The 14,773-nt window shown below is 43.0% G+C and overlaps 1 long non-coding RNA gene across 1 annotated transcript; it reads right to left on the bottom strand.

The window, feature by feature from the left end:
• Positions 1 to 5,053: 5,053 nt before the first annotated feature.
• LOC116705985 (uncharacterized) lies at positions 5,054 to 13,129 on the bottom strand. Its single transcript, XR_004336110.1, has 3 exons — positions 13,116 to 13,129; positions 7,558 to 7,658; positions 5,054 to 5,065 (listed from the first exon to the last, which is right to left on the bottom strand). It is a non-coding gene; the product is annotated as an uncharacterized LOC116705985 (long non-coding RNA).
• Positions 13,130 to 14,773: the final 1,644 nt, after the last annotated feature.

The following is a 14,773-nucleotide window of genomic DNA, read 5'->3' as shown; positions in this document are numbered from 1 at the left end:
GCTTCCAAGTCATGTTCTTTTAAAAAGTCAAGAAGCTGTGTCGGTGATTTGCCCCTCAGTTCTTGTGGAGCCATACAACCCACACAAGATCACTTTCAGCCTGATGAAGTCAAAGTACCTTGCATACTTTGACAGTTTCTCCAGTTTGCTGTCATCAAACGGCGCAACATCTCTTCAAACTTTTTGTAATCTACCAGTCCAATGAAATCAGATCGGAAAAGTTATCCACAAACCTGGTCTTCATTTGAACATTGACATTGTCCAGAATGCAGTAGTAGATGCGAGCTCGTTCTGTTTTATTTGACAACCCATCTCGTGTCTCGTGGTGAACGAGTTCCATCTCATCACATTTTCCCTCAAAGTGTGCATGAAAACGGTCAAAATCCTGTCGCTTGCTGTCCAACACTTTCATTGTGTCTTTGATGCGATTACAGCAGAATCCGATACCCATGGTTTTGGACTGAAGGATGCTAAAGAGAGCATCAGTGTTTTGAAGATCCTTCAAAGGCCATCAGAAGGAAACAGGTTGACCGTTTTTGAAAGCCACAACTCAAACCCAGCAGCCATTGCCAAGTTTCACCGTCCCAGTTGTCAGGATTGTCGCCGATAACTTAAACATGGCAGTAGATCTGGAAGGTGAAATAAAATTGTTTGGACCAGCCTTGAATTGGAGCTCCACCTGGTTGCTGCTGCTCTGGGATGCGGCGTTTGACAGTCTCATCCAGGAGATGGGTTTGTTGGATGATTTGCTAAAAAAAGCAGAAAGTCCCTCAGCTGTCTTGAAAAAGGTTCTGCACTCGGGGATGCATTCTTGGACTGGGCTAGAACCAGATTCAACTTGTGTGCATAGCAATGCGTGAAAATAGCTTCGGGCACCTTTTCTTTAACCTTTGCCTGCACCCCATTTAGCTCTGAGGCCATGACAGAAGCTCCGTCGTATGTCTGCGCAACCAGTTTATCGCAGCAGTTGAATTTCTCTAATGTGCTCAGTACATACTTCGAAATAGCTGCTGCTCTCCGGTCGTTGCTGACATCATCAAAGCCTAGAAAGGCTTCTTTTACTTTACCTCCACATACATAACGTACAACAACAGATATTTGGGCTTTATTTGTCACATCAGTCGACTCGTCCACCTCCACAGCAACAAAGGGGGCCGCATTTATGTCACTTTTAATGTCAGCGAGGAGCACGTCTGCCACTGAGTCAATCAGATCGTTTTGTATCCTGTTAGATGTTCCAGAAAATACAGTAGATGTACGTAGATGTCTGGCCAATCTCTCGTCTTTCTCAGCTAGCACATCCAACAACTCGATGTAATTGCCCCTGTAGCTAGAGCTAGCGCTTTCATCATTGCCACGAAAAGCAAGCTCTTGCTTTGCAAGGAAGCAGGTCGCATTTATCAGATCCTTTAATACCTCTCGGTTTTTCTTTACCTTTTCATTATGGTAGGTTATATTCAGCCTCTTTTGCTCGTCAAGTGCAAGGTCGATCCGAGATTACCAAAGGTTTTCAGCGTAATTTGACTCTGGATGTGAGCTGATGATTTTTCATGCTTGGTTAAGCTGCAGGCAGGTTGTTCAGATCACAGTACCTGTTGTTGTCCAAACAGTCTGACTCGTTGAAAAAAGCAGGCAGGGATAGCAGTACAGCCGCTGACTGTTAGCACAGCCACATAGCCAATCTTTTCTTCCATACCAGTCAGTTTGAAACGACCGGACGAGTTTATGTCCTTTTTGCTGCAGTAGTCCATTTAAGGCTGGCGTAGACCTCCCTCTTGCTATCAGTTCTATTTTTGAATTAAAATCTAGTTTTGAGAAATTCCTTAAAGCTGTGATATCGGCGGACTCCGCTGCTGTCATTTTGACTTGAATTTCGCGGGGATTGCGCTTACAACGTAGTGGTGTAATGACGTCAGCTACGCAAAGGGACAGGAATATCTGATTTTAATTGGTTCATGTTTTGAATATCTAACTTAGACGATTACTGGCATAACACATTTACGTACAAAGGCACGGCAGAGTTGTGCCTTTTGACGTACATGTTAAAGAATACAGGATCGAAGTGCGCATGCGCAACATTGCTAATCGCTTGAATGGGCAGTAAAGGCACTGCTTATTCTGCCTTTTTTCTATTTGATTATGCGTAACTGCTACTATTGTCATCGTACCGTCTAAATAATTGGAATAACACACATATAAATCACAAGAATAAACAGAATAAACAGTAAAAATACAAATGCAAGTTTATTAAATACATTTATTTAATAAACATTTTTATGCTTGAATTTTGGCAGGGTAGGCAGTGCCTACCTTGCCTACCCTGACTGCACGTCACTGCTCAGAAATACTTTCCATTTGTGTCTGCTTTTCCCTGTGCCTCTCATGCTGGATACACTCTCCATATCAGCTGAGAAGGGATCTGCAAATAGCAGAAAAGTGTCACGGTGTACCTTAAAGTCATCAAAAACGTTCATCAAACTTTTGCGCAGGTTATCAATAGCAGAGACCTATTCATCACCACTGAAAGCTGTGCCTTCTTCCACCAACTCTTTCACCAGCTTTCACACTCTCATCGGCTGTTGCGATGAGCTGACCAGGGCCCTGCAGCTTTAGGATGTTTAGTTCTTGTGTTATGTCCACAAGGAATGCCAGATCCATTATCCAATTTGGATCATCAAGCTCTGGAACATCCAGCCTGCCATTTTCCATGAATCTCCTCACGCCAGCTCTTAACTCAAAGAAATCTCTTCAACACGTGTCCACTGCTTAGCCAGCACACTTTCGTAAAGTACAGCACATCGCCGTACCGTGCCTCAATTTCTTCTAAAAAGGCCTGGAACTGGCGGGGTTGTATACCTCTGGACATGATATAATTAACACATTTCAGGACGACAGACATCATGTCCAAAATTCAAGCATTTGCCACATAGATGCTGTTTATGTATAATGCAGTGCAGAGCAATAGCTGGACCAGCATCTTCTTCCTCTAACTTTCTCTGTACTAGCGCTACCAGTCGGTTTTTTCTTCCCTGTCATGGACGGTGCTCCATCAGTGGTAAAGCCCACCAGTCTAACGGCACACCAAGCCGCTCAATTGCACCGCACGATTAAAATATTTTTTTTGCTGTGGTACGGCCATACATTGGACACATACTCTGCAACTCTTCTGTCATCTCAAACTTGTCATCAATATCCCTGATGAAAATTGCTAGCTGAGGAATGTCCGTTTTGGCAGTACTTTCATCAAACGCATCAGAGAACGCAATCAAACGGTGGGCTCTGTCCTGTAACTGCTCATAGATGTTACATGATAGTCCATCAATCCGCTCAGCCACAGTATTTGCTGATAGAGAAACGTTGTTGAATAAGCTCCTCTTATATAGAATATCAGAAACTTGCAACATATAGTCGGCCACAAACTGCCCTTCGGTGATGGTTTTCCCGCTTTGGCAATCAATTCACTGACCACATAGTTTGTTTCCACTGCAGCATCAGCGTCCTTACTGGCTCACCTCATCTCGGCTAGTGACATAGAAAGCCGTGAAGATTCTGAGACTGAAAGCAGAGGACAGTCAGAAACCGTATCTCATTCAAAACAGCATGGGTAGTTTTTTTTCGGAAGAACCAGAGACACAAAACAACACCCCAAATCCCAGAAAAAGTGATGTTTTCATAGTATGGGCACTTTAAAAGAAAATTTGGACCATGCAACAACGCAGGCTTGCTAGGTTCTTTCGGCAAATCATTGTTAAGATTGTAAAGAATATGTTTACGGCATCTCCTCTCTAACTGGGACGTTTTGAGACGGCTAGGTGGGGATTTGCTAAGGACAAAATACACACGGCAATACACGGGTACGAGCAAGTGACCTTCCATCCAGCTAATTTAAATAGCTGCAAGTTCCTTCCCGAGACTATTTTGAAGAGTCACATCTTTGCGTTCGGAGCTTAGTACCGCCCAAGATGATTGTGATTAGTTTAAAGAAATGCCAATAAACTAGAGCACATTTTTGTCCCATCCCAGAATGCTGTGTGGCCTTGCCAGACCCTCCTCCGCAGCGCTGTAGATATGATTCCATTGAAAGGCAATAAATTATCATATTGAATTATTGCCTATCCCTTTCTTTTAGCTTTTATGTGAGAGTAATATTTCATTTTGGGGGAAAACATTGACTTTATGTTCACTACTCAGTATCTGAAATATGCCACTCATGTACAATTTCTCTGTTTTGAAAATCTAATTGAAGCTCTTTATAAACCTCCACTTTCCAGAATCTACACAGTGAAGCATGTTCAGTCTGTATTATCACTGCACTCTAACTCCTTATTTCCACCAGTTGCAGAACGTCTGTGGATCCGCTCCGGAGCGGTGGCGGAGTAATTAGGTTTCCATTTAAGTCATTGTGTGTATTTTCCCTGACTATGGAGCGGCTGCGTACCAACTCCGTCCCAGCTCCGGTGATCCACAGCCCTCTGATGAGTCACGGGCACAGCGGTTCCACAACAAATCCGGACCTGGTGGGTGTTGACGGACAGCGGAGCACGGAGCCGACACACAGCGGGGCCGATCCGCAGACGTTCTGCAGGTGGTGGAAATCGGGGGTGTTCTGCAGCGCTCAGATATCTCCTGTAGGGTTGTTCTGTGGAGAGCAGGCTGCCCTTTCTCCATCCTAATCCACCCTATCTTTCTGTCACCCTGTTCAAAGGCCACTCTAACTCAGGGATTAAAAAGATTAGTCACTTCATACAAACGTAACATTTGAGGAAATTCTGCTTCCTAACATGGATCTCGCCTACAGGAACCAAACATCTCAAGTAGCACTTAGGAACAGCTGAAAAGACATAAAAAGACCTATTGTTGTCTGAAAGTATCTTTGAAGAGGTACTACAGTATGTGTCAGCTGTGGTGTGTACTGCCATAGGTGAAATGGTAAGGGGATGTGCTTACTTTGGATGAACACATGAGCACATGCACACATTTTAATACATGCTTGACTTCCTAAATTCAGCTGCACTTATGCTGCATGTTAATTTCTGCTACGGCATTCAGATCTTCAGTAAGAGTCCTCTGCTCTCCTGAATAGAGGATTTCATTTTAGTTTCATGACGGTGCTTCTTCTTGCAAAAGCCAGTGGTACGCTGTTGAATTAGGCAGACAAATTCTTTGAATAACAAATCAACTAATTTCAACTAATTTCAGTTGAAAGTCTATTTGGTTAGCTGACAAAACAATCTCATCCCAGCATTGATTTAGAGCAATTTAGGGCGTCCTCACACTTGGCCATGTTAAAATCGGGCCAAAGCACGTTTCACCCCAAGGTCAGGTTAGTGGGATCGCTCCATACTGGCCAGGTATGCTCAACCACATGTGTCAAACTCAAGGCCCCCCCTGGACCAAACCCTGGCCCTTCACAAATATAGATCCAGCCCGCATATCAATTTAGGTTCCACAATAAATGTTTGTCCACCTAGTTGTGTGCCACACCAAAAAGAATGTAAACTGCAATTAAGTGACACTCAAAGCCGAATTTGGCAGATTTGCCAACTTTGAGACTCAGAAATGACCCCAGAAGCAGAGCGTTTTCATATCCAGCATGTGACACAGGTTGCTATAACATGTGCTCATTGTTTTGCATGATTTGCTGAACTCTATGAGGGCTGAGAAAATTTGTTTTTTGCTGACTGTTTTTAGAGCTTTATTTCAACCAAACAGTAAGGGGGAGGCTATATGAGACATTGATTAAATAAAAGCATGTCAAACTCTACACGTCCGCCAGAGACAATACACCTGTTAGGTACGTGGCTGAGGCTCAGTGGTAGAGCGGTTGCCTGCCAATTGGAAGGTTGGTGGTTCCATCCTTAGCCCAGTTGTCCCATGTCGAAGTGTCCTTGGGCAAGACACTGAACCCCGAGTTACCCCCGATGCTGCGCCATCGGACTGTGAACGTGTGTGAGTGTTTATCTGATGAGCAGGTGGCACATTGTACGGCAGCCTCAGCCACAGTGTATGAATGTGTGTGAATGGTGAATGGTGCCTGTATGATGTAAAAGCGCTTTGAGTAGTAGTTGAAAAGCGCTATAAAAATACAGTACATTTATATTCACTCGCATGTCCTCGTGCCCCAAAAAACTCTGAATAAGCCACGTAGTTAGCATTAGTGATGGACTCCATTGCGTTGTACGAGAGCGCTTCACACATGTTTTATTGCAGTGTGAGTGCATGCCAGAAGGGGGGCAGGAAGGGCTAGGGGACAGTTGTGCTCTAGCACGGTCCAAGGCAACTGGGCCAAGTGTGAGTCCATCCCAATTAGCTGGACCTTTCTCTACAACCATGCATGATATCAACTTATGACAAAACTACACTTTGTGTAGTCTAGTTTATTCTCTCTAAACCAGTTCTTGGAAACATTTCTAAGTCACATTCTTTTGCGAGATTTTAAAAGTTTGTTTTAAATTTGCTTGACAATTAGATGGAAACATAACTACTGGCTCACTCTCAGAAAAGCATTGATGCTGGATGAGAATGTAGGGCAGGAGGACTTTCACTGATGGAGCCAAGATTATATGCAGTTACTGCTAATTAGGGCAGCGTGTGTTAGGCTGTATGTCAAATTAGACATACTGCAGATTCACAAGTGATTGCTAAAAAGCAACATTCGCAGCTACATACATCGTATCGTAAACAGATACTTGATAATCATCAGCTGTCAACGTCAGAGGTGGCCTTTTTTTGTTAAACACATGCAAACACTTATCACACTGAAAGGGATATACAAATTTCCATTTGTAAGCACTGAAGACCAAAGGGTTGGTGCTCACATTTGATAGTGTAATGCGTCGCTTTCGTTTGCAGTGTCTGCTTGCATCGGCTGCGAGAAAGACACAGCGTGAGATAGAAATATGTTTTCAAATCTTTACAAATTGAGATGTCTGGGAGAAAAAAGTCTGACAGCCCAATCAGGAGGGATGCCTGGATGCAAGAGGGAAAAAATAGAGAAGTTTGGCACGAAAGGACAGTCCTCAGAGGAACCATCGTAATCTCTTTTTCTGCCTTCCCAGCCTCTGAAAGAGATTCTATAAATATATGATGGGAGGAGGAGGGAGCAAGATATCAAACATCTCCTCGCTCTGAAAGTCACAAGCTTGAAAATGTTTGTGCCCTTGTGTTCCCGTCGACCATGCAACGTGTTGTCCTCCCGGGTCAACCCCTTTTTTTAGATGTTGTCCCTTTTTTTAGCCTTCCGTTGCTTTTTTTCTGCCCTTTTTTGTCGGATTCACCACTAACATCAACTACCACAACCACTAGTTTTACAAGTTTTTTAAATTCGTGGTCTAAAAAACCCTCATTCCTATGAAGTTATGTCTCATTTTTGAGTTAACGCCTCAGAACACCCACACAGGTGTTTTCAGATATTCTGGCTGATTAGACTCTGCTCAGATTGAAGATGAGCCTGAGCTTTGATGAGAACTTATTAGGTCACAAATTCTTTCTACCAATAACAATTATACAGGTGTCATTCGTCCCGCCCTAACAGGTGCAACACCACCAAGAGGGGACACTCAATCAGTCTATAGACACCCACACCGTCCTGGGAAGAGGCCCAATCTGCCACATTAACTGAAAACACCTGGATGGGTGTTCAGGGCCTTTAAAAACATCTGACATTATAAATGATTTCGACAAATAATATCAATTGAGTGGATGATCCCAAACTGTGAAAGTTTAGAAAACCATTTCATTGTTTTTTGTAGAAAAAAGATGTAATAAAAAAAACACCATTCAATGAAAGTAGCAATCTGATCATTAATCTTACTTGTGAAGAGCGTTGTATGGAACCGTCCATGTCATTTTTGGGGAATTTGATTGAAAAAAAAAAACAAATGTCTGTTGTAGAGTTTGACCTGGGGACAACATGAGGGTTAAAGGAGTGGAGACAGCAACAATCTGCATTTTTTATCTTGTGATTATTAATTGGGATGAGCAGCACCTGGAGATTCTGGCTGCTGCTGCAGCTGCTGGAAGCCTCATCCCACGCAGGAGTCTCAAACCTTTCATTTCCCTCGCAGGTTCATCCCCAGCCAATTCAGGAATCAATTAGAGCTGGTGCCGCCACTGTCCCATGTGTTAAGGGGATTAGTTGGTTACTCGCTCATCTGCATTAAGCTCCGCCTGTTCTCGCGGCTTAACATGCTGAAACAGGCTTATTTACACACAGGCAATATGAGACGGATAAAACAGATGGTAAGCAGAGATGGCTAAATTCAAGCCCACTCATCTTCTCTTCTCCGCCATACACTGAAATTCACAGAAATGCTGTTTTCTTTCTGTAATGTAGATGAGCTTGGCTGTCTTTGCAGCAGAAGCAGAAACAAGGCTGTACCTGTTTCTTTTTTTAACACAGGATGAGGGGATTACAGAGCAGTGACACTTGTCTCCACGGGGGTCAGAAGTTCAGCACTACCCAGGAGTGTCGGGGGCGGTGGAGCTCTTTCCAAAAAACCGGGGCTGTGATGCCTTGCCAGAGCGGCTGGGAAGCACAACAGCCTGCCAGAGTGAGGAGCGCAGAGCATGGCAGGAAATAAAGACACCCTGCTGCTGCTCGATAATAGGAGGGATTTGTAAACCAGTGCTGACTTATGGCTCCTATCACTACTGTACGCTGGTCACTAAACCACACACAACACACCCCACACCACACTGTCACAGTCGGTCTGTGCGATTTTGCAGGATGTTTCACAGAGGAAGCCTGTGTGTTTTACCAGGGCTAAGGGCCAGACCCAATTTATGATTTTACATCAGCTTTAGATTCAGATATTTAGTTAAAGTCTATCTTAATGTTATACACATATGTGTGTTGAAAAGGTTCTTGGTCAGTCAAGTCTATGTCCGTCATATCTATATCCTGTCGACAGGATGTCCGTCCCCTTACTCTGTCTCTGTGTTGGCGTTCTAACCTCCGGTGGATTTCTGAGGACTATGGTTAACTGCTGCTCAGATCTCTGCAGGGTAAATCCAGACAGCTAGCTAGACTATCTGTCCAATCTGAGATTTCTGTTGACGTTTAAAACTACTTTTGAACGTACACATGTTCCACCAAAACAAGTTCCTTCCTGATACTATTTAGCAGAGGCACCGTGGCTCTGTCCGGAGCTTAGCACCACCCAAGACGATTGTGATTGGTGATTGGAAATGTCTATAAACCAGCGTATATTTTTCTCCATCCAAGAATGCTGTGTGAACTAGCCAGACCCGCCTCCGCAGCGCTGTGGAGGAAGAATATGCAAATACAAATCCGATCTTGATTTAATATTTAAATTAGTATCAAAGAAGTGAAACCTTGTAATTAGTCATGTGTGTGTGGAGCTGCAGGGAGCTTCGCAGCCAGTTGAGTTCCCTCCTGCCTCAGGCTGTCTGTCATTACTGAAGCTGATAGAAAGACCAGTGCCGGCTGCATTTTAGAATTGTGACATAGCAACAGCAGGTATTGTGGAGGGTCAGAGCTGCTGTGGATCACTCTGCTGTACTCTGCTCACAGTTGGAATTACTTCCACTCTGACATGCTGTTTCCACTGAAGGAAATTGCTCCGCTGGTGGGTATGAGGCAAAGTGTACAGAGGTACCGAAAGGTAGTCTTCAAAACTGTGTCCATGTGCGATGTGATGCTTTTTCTTGTGTATTTTTTCAATTTCCATTCATCGTGAATCTTTTCAAACCTGTGATTTTTACAGCTCCCAACTGAAAGCTTTCATTCCAAAATGCTTCTGAGCCCACATTTCCTAATATTCACTACCCGAATTGCACTTCTCATTGCATAATCATAAAAAAAAATTGTAACTAATTAGCTTTCTTGCCAAAGTAAATTAAAATGAGATCACATAATAAGTGTTTTTGGATTGCCACTCAGGAATTAGTGCCCCGCTCAGGCAAATAAAGGTCAGCTGAGCAGAATGAATTGAGATCCCAGTACAGATGTCAAAGAGACTTTTACAGTGTGTTTTAGTGAGTGTTCAACAGCTCTTTATTTTGTCAGTCTGTCAGTTTGTGCCAGATGAAAAAAAACGTTCCAGCCTGTTGGAGTTTACATCAGGGATTTATCCTAATTTTCAACCCAAATGGATGATTGCTTTTCAATGAATCAGAGGAGCACTGCAATATGCAGCAACTCAGCATTTCTATCTAGGCAATATGTTGAATTTTGATGATGGTTTTCAAAGGCTCGGACTGCTCAGCAAGTTATGCATTGCCTGCCCGGCGTAGGGCGGGATCCTTACAGCTGTGGACGCCATTAACATGATACTGATAGATTTTTCCAACTCAGCTAATACGGACTGTTTTCCATTTCTAATAGCTTTCAGGACACAGAAGCCGAGGAGATGGGTGTGTGTTTGTCTCTCTCCCCCACTGGACCCCCTGGGCAGAGATACGATATGGAACACGCAGTGCCAGCTCAGTCAAAATCTATTGTCTCACACACACAACACCACACCACACACACACACACACACACACACACACACACACAAACCTACTGCTGACCTGCTGCAATAAGTGTCATGTGTAGGCACAGTGGAAAGTAACTAAGTACTGCACTGGTACTTGTACTTCACTACCTTAAGTCACTGAGCGGTGGGCAATCTTTTTAGCACTGGTGGGATGTCACTAAGTACATTAACTCAAGGACTGCACTTCCTGTCCTCCTGTCTTTCCACATTTTTTTCTTTTCTATATATTCTCAACTAAGTTTCAGTAGCAAATACTGCCGACTCACACACGTAGCACACAACAGGAGGTTGTAAATGTCAGATGGGCTCTCACTTACTGGACATATTCCATTTGATTTAGACGAGGGGTGGCCCCTGTGTGGAGCGCGCAGGAACCAGGACAGGACGCAGATCGCGCTAGCTGCATGAAACATCACCAACACGCCCAGTAGCTTGCTGGGAATTCTCACACTTAGGGCTCAATCAGAAATTACACTGACTCCGGAGCAGGCAGGGTAACGTCCGTCTGATTCGACTGTTCGGACATTTGCGTTCTCGCGTACAGCTCTGCTGTGTAATGTCTAGATTATCTCAGGTTTGCTGTGCATGTTTGAAAGGGGCTCTAGTGAATCATTTGATGGAGTATCAAACACCTCAAACCTATTGTAAAAGAATCATCTGTTTAAAGGGATTCTTCTAAATGAGGATTATTTGTCACAAGCAAACAAAATAGTCCCCAGCATATTCTCTAAATGTGCCACAGTCTAATGAAATAGAAAATTAAAACCATCCTTCATTTTGCAGGAAAACCAATGGAAATATGTTAATAATATATGGCAATGAGTTAGATGACACTGCAGTTATACATTTATGATGTGTATGATCACATCATGTTGAAAGGCAATGATGGAAAAGATCCCGATGGATATGACTCAAAATGGGAGCTGTCAGTGTTGATGACACTGACTAGTTACCTGGCACTGAGCTGTGGTAGTTTGATGGGCAGACTGATGTAAAAATAAGAGTGTCTGGTCCATTGTTTTCTGTCACTTTTTGAGAGGAAACTTTCTAGGAAGCACATTTTCAACAGGTGCATATCAGCTTGGCATAATTTGATTTCACAGATTACATTTTGATGATTTTTTTTGTCTTTATTGCACAACTCACACCGTAGAGGCAAGGAGAATAATGGAGTTGACATATAACAGATTTTCCAGGCAGATTCGAGCCCAGTGGGCTTTATTCAGAACATAAATTGTATGGAATTAAAAAAAATAAAAATAAAAACATGCCAAGGGCTAGGTTGATGGTGGCGTGTTGGTGCAGGTAGAAGTTAGAAATGTGATTCTGGAGATCCAGTTTGAGTAAAGGTGACGTTTTTTTTTTTTTCATTTTTTTGCATTTTAAGCCTTTTTTGTCACAGGACAGCTTAGACATGAAAGGGGAGAGAGAGGGGGACTGACAGGCAGCAAAGGGCCACAGGTCGGAACCGAACCTGTGGGCACCGCGGTGAGGACTTAGCCTTTGTACATGGGGCACATGCTCTACCAGGTGAGCCAACCAGGCGCCCCGAGTGAAGGTGAAGTTCATCTGCAAATCGTCACAAAACGGGTTATTCTAGGAGCTTAGTGACACATTGATTACTCACAGGGTAACTTGAGCCAAAGAAAAAACATCTGTTTTTTTAGATTTTTTTTGGCAAAGGTTACCATCGGCATTTATTTCCAGGATAAATGACTCTGCAGTAGTCACACCTATTTACTGTCAGTGATGGAAACATGACACCCGGGGTGGACGCGGCCATTTCTATCTCTTTTCTGGCGTGATGCTATTGACGCGTGTTGAAATTACATCTGTCTCTGTGCAAGCAGTGTTTGAACATCGTTACAAATTTAGTGTGATTCATGGTCCTGCGGAGGCTCTACACAGAGCTTGTGTAGGTGATTAGCTTCGGGGCGAACAGCGACTTTAGAGTCATAGCAAGAGAAACAAAGTGTCTCACTTGTACTTTCAGACCACGGTGGGAAAACTGTAGCAGGAAAAGTTAACCCTCTCCTTGATTTCATGTTGTTTATAGAGAATGAGATCCAGGAAATGAGTCGGGGGGAAATGCAATGCTACCAACCCAAGACCGAGCAACGTGCGTGGCCGCGATGTGTAGTTACATTTTTCGAGAGTAGGATCCGGTGTAGGGTCCACATCTTCAACTACGCACGTAGCCATGTCATAGATTTGATGCAGGAGCATAAATCACCCTTCAGTCAACATTGAGTTTAAAAGAGAAACTGAATAAGTGACAGATAGAAAAAAAGAAGTACCCACTGTTACCCCCCTCTCTTCTTAGTTCCTTGCGACTCTCCTCTCCTCCTTTGTTTGTGCCGGCTGGCAGCTGACTGTGCTGGGTGGAGCGTTTGTAGTTGGTAGTTTTTACTCCTTTTTCCTTAAAGGTCCTATGGCATGAAAATTTAACTTGAGGTTTTTATTATTAATAGGCTAAATGGTCCCCCGGTGGCTAGAAATGGTGATAATTGTAAACCAAGCCCTGGGTATCCTGCTTTGTCTTTGAGGAAATGAAAGCTTAGATGGACCGATCTCGATTCTTGTTCCTTATGAGGTCATAAGGGGCAAGGTTACCTCCTCTTTCTCTGCTTTTGAAAATGTGTCCCGCTTGGCTTTCAAACAAGCAAAGTGGCAGTTGGTCATAAAAGCATCAAAAAACAGCATGTTATGGGACCTTTAAAGGAGAGTGTGTCATAGTTGATAGTTCATAGTTTTCAGTTGTGTTTATTCTTTTTTTTGTTAACGCATTCCCTCTTTGCTTGTTCCCTGTCATTTTGTTTATTGTTTCCTGTTTTATTTTGTAGTCTGTTTCTCCTGTGTCATGATTTGTCTTGTCTTGTTTTACTTCCTGCCTTTGTGATTGTCTGCCTTGCTCTGATGTGTTTCACCTGTTCATCTGCCCTCCTGTCACATGTTACCAGTTACCTTGTGTATTTAGTCTATGTGCTTCCGGCCCTGCGTCTCTCTGTTCTTATGGGGTTTTTGATTTTCCTAGTCTAACTGTTTTGGAATTGTGTTTGGATACTTTTGCCTGCCTGCCTGCCTCAGGCCACCCTTTGGTGTGAATCTATTTATTTTGATAAACCTTCAAAACCTGCCCGCTGCCTCCTACTCCCTGCTTTGGTTTACAAGTGATGTAGTTATTGTTTTGTCCTCATGTGTCAACACTGTTGTCCTTCCTCCTAATAGATTGGCGTCTGCCTGTCTATGGTAAGCTTGTTTTTGGTTTAAAAGTTCTGAGGAGCAATAATTCCTGCTTTTATATTGTATTATCTAATTAATAAATTGTATAGATACTTTTTCAACAAGCAGCTCCCATCTGCAAATTCACATCCATTGTTGCTCCCTAATCCCTATTGGGACCACTGTAACAATGTTGCTGTTTTCTACTGTTTGCTGGTACGTGATGACAAAAGTGACAACAGAAGAAGATAAAACAGAATGGCATACTCGTCTACTGGCAATGGGAGAGAAGTCTATTGTCTTTTTTAAGATGGGTTTTCCCACCATTGAAAAAACCATGCATATACAGGCCAACTTAAAACTAACACGGTAGCCTATTAGTGAACTATCACTGTTCTGCTAGCTAAATGCTAACACACTAGTAAGGAAGCCAAGGAACAAACTTCTGCTACTCAATCAACTCTCCATGTTAGCTGCCGTGCTGTGTGCTTGCTACCAACCTAGCTAGCGGACAGTAATGAACATAGGTTTCTCTACTTTCTGATCACTCAGGACTGTCAAGACCAATTGCTATTGGCCAACAAGCAACGAGCAATTTTAAGTTGAACTTGATCTGATTTGTGCAGATTATTTTAAGCCCACAAGAGATTTTGCTCATCAAATTACATAGAAATGATTTGATTTTCGTGTAAAAACTGGTTTTGAGCATTTCAAAATGTGTGAAAAAAGTCATTTGTTTTAGAGCCTTCTGCAACTATACCATGCGGTGCCAATTCAGTGGTCTCAGAAAGAAAACCAGGGGGCTGTTTTTTCATGAACTTAGTAGCTCTTGGCAACTACTGCCCTCTTAAGTCTTGACTGAATAAAATGTAACATTGCTTAATTAGAAGGTAGTATTGAAAAAGTGTGACCATGCTGTTAAGATGTGACTTGTTTTATCGTGTCTCGCCAACAACCGTCCAATAGAACAAGCATCACTCACAATCTACTCAGACAAATAGAATTATGCATTGGAACTAGTGATTATTGTCTTGGCCAATTGCTTAACC

This window comes from Etheostoma spectabile, chromosome 18 (genome assembly GCF_008692095.1).
Source record: "Etheostoma spectabile isolate EspeVRDwgs_2016 chromosome 18, UIUC_Espe_1.0, whole genome shotgun sequence".
NCBI classification, from domain to species: domain Eukaryota; kingdom Metazoa; phylum Chordata; class Actinopteri; order Perciformes; family Percidae; genus Etheostoma; species Etheostoma spectabile.
Note: the sequence above shows the minus strand (reverse complement) of the source record. Positions and strands in the feature narration are given on the sequence as shown.